The 6,129-nt window shown below is 37.2% G+C and overlaps 1 pseudogene; it reads left to right on the plus strand.

Moving 5' to 3' along the window:
- Positions 1 to 5,400: 5,400 nt before the first annotated feature.
- Positions 5,401 to 5,533, plus strand: LOC123324100 (annotated as a pseudogene).
- Positions 5,534 to 6,129: the final 596 nt, after the last annotated feature.

Below are 6,129 nucleotides of genomic sequence, written 5' to 3' on the forward strand. Positions count from 1 at the left end.
TGTCATTTTGTCCAGAGGAGAATAGATGAATGAGAGAACAAAATGCTAGCACTCTAACAACAACCCCAGAAAAATATACACTAAACAAATCAGAAGAGACCCAAAACAGTGAGGAAAGAAAGGGAATAAGAAAAAAGAAAAAAAAGAGAAAAAAGAAAACAAAAGAATATGATCAGGCTGGTGAATAGATTAGTGCCACACACTAGATTTTGGGTGTATTTTGGTCTGTTAGAAGAAAGTGCTTCCCAAAGTTTTAATGAAAGAATAACTTATATATGTACAAAAATAAGGGTAAATATGATGAAGGGATGGAGTATGACTGTAAAGATGAAAATTATAAAAGATTTTATAAAAGGAATTGATAAGAAGTTGGTTGAAAAAAGAAAGAAGAGCATAAAAAAGGGGGGTTAGAGAATGTGATCAGGCGGGAGACTAGAACAAAGCCATACACTAGAGATTTAGGATATATTTTGGTGTGTTAGAAGAAAGTGTATCCCAAAATTTAAAGAGAACAACTTATATATATACCAAAAATAGGGTTAACTACAATGAAGGGATAGAATATGACTCTAAAAATGAAAAACAAAAAAAGATTTTTTTAAAATGGTATTGATAAGATGTTGTTTGAACAAGGGAAAAAGTAAAATTCAAAAAAAAATAGAAAAAGAAAATTAAAAAAATTAACTTTGAAAGACTAAAGAATCAGGGAGAAAAAAGCCATGAATTCTATGTGCTGTATTCCCATAGTGCTGGAGTTCTACCATTCTCATTGATCGGGAAACTTGGTCTTGGCAGGCTATTCTTACTGATGTTCTGGGGGAGGGGCCTGTTGCAGTGATTCTCAAATGTCTTTGCCAGAGGCAGAATTACCCTGCCCTTGCCAGCGGTTGGACTAAGTAATCTGCTCAGGTTTGCACTCGGGAGCTTTTGTTCCCTGCAAGCTTCCGTACAGTTTGGGAGGACGAGAGTGAAAATTGTAGCCTCCCAATCTCCACCCAGGAGGAGTCAAGAACTTGGGACCTCACTCCTCAGTGCGCCCCCAGAGAAAAGCAGTCAATCACTCCCATCTTCCTGGTCTCCAGTTGCACTCTGTCCTCACCAGGCCTGTGACAGAGAATTTCTATCTCTGGCACATGACCCCATTTGGAGTCTCCAAACCCAGCAGATTCCTGCGGTGCGCCCCCACACTACTCATTCCAGGGGAGGAAGGGGAGTCTTCCCATATCTGCTGCTTGTTGGGTCCCTGCTGGAAGAGCAGGGGCTCGACTGTGCCATGGATCATGGTTTATGGCCACCCCAAGCTGAGAGCCCTCTCCTCAGCTCTGTCTTTGCAGCTGGCTTCCCCCATTCCTATACCTGGGAGCTCTGCTGCATTCAGGCACCCCAGGTCTTCCTGTGACCCCAAGGGTCCTAAGACTATACTGTCCCAGCGAGCATTCCATCCCCCGCTTAGCCACTGGAGTGACATCCCTCAGTGGAACAGACTTCTAAAAGTTCAGATTTTGTGCTCCACTGCTCTATCACTTGCTGGTAGTGGGCTCTTGGAGGCTCCCTATCCTCACGGTCTGTCTTCCCGAATGTCACCTCAGATTCACTTCTCTGCATGTCCTACCTTCCAGAAAGTGGTCATTTTTCTGTTCAGAGAGTTGTTGCTATTTTTTTCTTTGATCTCCTGTTGAGTTCGTAGGTGTTCAGAATGGTTTGATGCCTATTTAGCTGAATTCCTGGGACCAGATGAAATTTAGGTCTCCTACTCTTCTTCCATCTTGCTCCTCCCTCTCTTTTTAAAAAAATTTTTATCTTTCAATGAGATTCTCTTGGACAAAAGAAACTTGCAGGGTACCTTAGAAATCCTCATTTTCCTAAATATGGAAAAGGGGTACACTATATGAATCAGGCCTTTGGCTGAATGTGTCCCAGCAACTCTGGAAATACTCATCCAAGATTGAAAGACTTCAATTATCAAAAATAAAGTGCGCCTGGGTGGCTCAGTCATTAAGCATCTGCCTTCAGCTCAGGTCATGATCCCGGGGTCCTGGAATCGAGCCCCGCATTGGGCTCCCTGCTCCGTGGGGGGCCTGCTTCTCCCTCTCCTACTCCCCCTGCTTGTGTTCCCTCTCTCGCTGTGTCTCTCTCTGTCAAATAAATAAATAAAATCTTTAAAAAAAATTAAAATAAATAAATAAATAAATAAATAAACAAATTGAATTTAATGCAATGATTCCTGCTACTGTATCAATCAAAGATAATTGGATGTTCCATTGATTGAGAATTTTAAACACCTTTGTAAAATATAAAAAAGAATGTAATATAGAACAGTTAAGATATTTGGAATCACATTAACTGTGGTTAAAGTTATGTTAATAATCTCATGTGAAAGGTTTATACCTCTAAATTATTTCTCTTAGTCCTTTTAGGCCATATCATCTGGAGAAAAATTAAAAGAAATTACTCTGCTTTTTAAAAGAAAGCACATAATAGTATAAATAATAAAGTTATTTCCCCCATGCAAGTATGAACCCCTCTGAGAGTTTTTCAAGCTTTTCCTCACATTTAATCTTCAGTATTATTTGATAATTATACAGCAAAATCATCTCTCCTTACTCTCCAAACTCTGTTAAGTAGTTAATGAAATATTTAAACAATGATATCAAATTGTTGTTTATTTCAATAATATGCTCTTTATCTTGACCTATGGGTAATTAAGTATTGCATTTCAATAGTATTGCATGGCAAACAGTACTGCCCTTCCATTCTATACTGTGTGCCTACACAGGCCCATTAATGTGATTTGTGTTCTTATTTACATACATTATTGTAATAATATTCTGAGTTGAGAACTTCTTGGAAATTCTCAGTTAAATAGGCCAGATATTACCATTGGTTATTCTCCTGCTGGAATCACCCAGTCTGAATCAGCATTTAAGTCTTGGCAATGCTGAGATTTTTGGTGCCATTCAAAGAAAGGAAGAAACAAAGGAAGGAAGGAAGGAAGGAAGAAGGATGGGAAGGAGGGAGAAAAGGAGAGAGAAAAAAAGAAAAGAAAGAAAGAGAAAAAGAGAAAGGAAGGAAAGGAGGGAGGGAAGAAGGGAAGGAGGAAGGAGGAAGAGGAAGATAGCAGAGGGGAGGAGAAAGGGAGTTGCTCACTGTAATAATTGTTCTCATTGATACATTTCCAAGTGAAAACTCACTGCATTCTAGCTTGGTCCTTAAAGATAATGGATCTCTAATTTCTTACATCATCACCCCTAAGAAACAGTAAAACAGGTACCATTAAAAAAAAATAACATATGTGAGTGTGGTTTATATCTAATTTAAAGCTTGTTCATCTTAGAAACGTTAAACCACACACACAAAAAAGAAAACAAGCAACAATAACAAAAACTCTGTAATTCCATACCCAGAAGACCTAACTTTAAATCCGCAATCCTCCACTTAATTATTGGGTGACTTTGGGCAAATTACAAATTTTCTTACCATCTGTTTTCTAGCCTTTACAATGTAAATAATATATTTATTTGCATCTTAAAATTGCTGTGAAGATTAAATGAGATAATAAACCTCACATAGCACAGAAATGGGTACATAGTAGGAACTAATTAAGTGTTAACATACTTTTAAATTGTTTGACCACAAAGGCTGGATTCTCTCAATGAAATGCTCCAAAATTAGCAAAGGCATTGTCTCAAGGAGATTTCAAATGACTGAAAAGCAATCTTACACATGGTTTTCAGCTTTAGGAATGACTTAGAATGAAAAACAGTAGAAATAAATGGTTGGTGTGAAAATCAAGCAAAAACAAGCACTAGGACTGAATGTGAGAGGCGCGGGCATCTCTTTGATCAATTCCATTATTTAATTCTTTGAACTTTCAGTGATATTGAGTTGCAGCATAGACATGGCCTCAGGGACCCATTACTCATGGAAAGTCAACATTTATAGATGGGAAACTTAAGGTATTGTTGTAGTACAGTTTTTTCCAATTCCTTTGTCTTGGATGTGGGGTACCTAAGGAATTACTAACAGTGAATGCATTTCTCACAAGGAAGGAAAAGAAAAGAGATAAACAACTCCTAAAACCCTGCTGTTTATCCAAACCTGTGATTTCTAGATCTGGTTCATCTATTTATCTACTCAGTGGGTGGCATTTTATGATAACGCAAAGATGGAAATAATACTCTGCCTTCTTTTTTCAGATGCTTCAGATTAATATCAATCTTAGAAACACAGAAATCAATTATAATAGAGACCAAGATCACATTAAGTAAAGATTTGCCCCTTAGGGAAAGTAGCCTCATTGTTTTTGGATGTTAAGAACTTCTTAAGACTTGAACAAATTGTGAATAATCTATATTAATTTAGATAAAGGATATATTTAGTTTTGTATTTGATTCTGCAATCAAATGGATGGAATTTGTCTCCATCATAGTGTCCTTCTGAAAAGTTAGCTTTGGAAAGAATCAAGTTGAAAGAATAAAGCAATTTTATTTTCCTATTTGGATTCCACTTTTTAAAGTCATAACTTTTCATTTTTTTAATAAAAGTACTTCATATTTTAAAAGAAGGGAAGAATAGGTATATCATATTAATTTTCTAAATTTGGAAATTTGGTTTCTTTTAAAAATGCAAATGATTGAAAGCCTTATGTGCAGACAAACATAAGAGTTCACACCACCAGTACAGGTATATCCCCAGGGTGTAATTCTGTCAGAGTTACAATAATTCTGGAGGAGTGGAAATTTTGTGAGTTTACAAATGCTTGAAGAATAACCAATGAGGAAATCAGCTTACCCAGTTATATTTTTAAAGAATAACCATGGTCAATACTCATGTCTATGGATCTAAGAAAGCAATTACTCTTCCTCATTTCAGTATATTCCCACATGTGCACCTCCGCATACACACATTTTTCACCACACACAAGCCTGCCTTCTTTCCTCTACTATTATCTACAGGGAACTGGCACTGGTGATCAAGTCAGGTAGGACAGGGACCAGAGACGGTAAGGCTGTATTGTTGCTAATCAGTATGATTTGTGTTTGGATTCCCTCTCTAGTGTGGTGGCAGACACCAACTGGGAACCAAGAGTAGGTGTGAGGTAAGGGTTATTTGTGATCAATTCCATTTTTTTCATGTAAGTCCTTAACACCTTCAGTCCTACATCCCAATTAAACCTTATCAAATTTCTGATAGCTGTTTGACTACCTAGCAATTATATGTATTTTTCTCAGGAAAAGATTTCTGAACTCTTATGATGAATGCATTGAATGTTTTTAAATCAAAACCTGAGCCAACAGTAGTATGAGTATATAGAGACGATTTGTTTGCTGGAGACTGAGAACTTCATAGTTCAGCTGTAGCCTAGGCTGCCTGGCACACCTAACAAAAAATTACTTGTGTAGCTTTGCGCAGTGGCAGTATCATAGCCAATGAGGTTTATCTGAGGCATGATTATTGCTAATTGAAAAAATTACCTGTGTAATGTTTTTGACTCTGTGACTGTCACAGCCAACACAAAAGACTGCTAAGACAGTGGAGCATGCAAGATTCTTTACTTCCTCTTTCCAGCTGACATGCAGTGGCAAGATGTGAGCATTGTAACTTCTACAGTCAGTTGGCTTATAATACAGAAACATGCACACAATCCTGATAACTCTGGCAATTTAGGTCCCCTGTTTCCAAGCAACGAGGACCCCATATCACCAATATATGTATCTTTGTAGTTTATATTTTTGGCACATTGCTAATGAAAAGAAAAGTAGCAATTATAGCTTAAAAATAAAGAAAAGATTTGCCTTGAAGCATGTCTATGATGAAATAGGAAAGTGTAGATGAAGCATGCATGGGGAAAGGGTAAAGTTGAAAGGTTAAAACAAAGGCCACTTGTCAAAAAACAATAAAGCTCATTATATTTTCTGTAGGAAATGAGCTGAATCTCCAGAATAAGAGGCAGAAAACAGTCCATTAAGTCCTTAATACAAGTCTTTAAATTGGTGTAATTGAATTCCCATTGACTACAAGAATGATATTTCTATCAACGAGCACAATAAGAGGAGTGAATGAGAAACGAAGGATGCTTTCCCTTCAGTGTAAATAATAGCAGATGACAGGAGAATTTATAAGCTGATC

The sequence above is a fragment of the Neomonachus schauinslandi genome, chromosome 2 (genome assembly GCF_002201575.2).
Source record: "Neomonachus schauinslandi chromosome 2, ASM220157v2, whole genome shotgun sequence".
In the NCBI taxonomy this organism is placed as follows: Eukaryota; Metazoa; Chordata; class Mammalia; order Carnivora; family Phocidae; genus Neomonachus; species Neomonachus schauinslandi.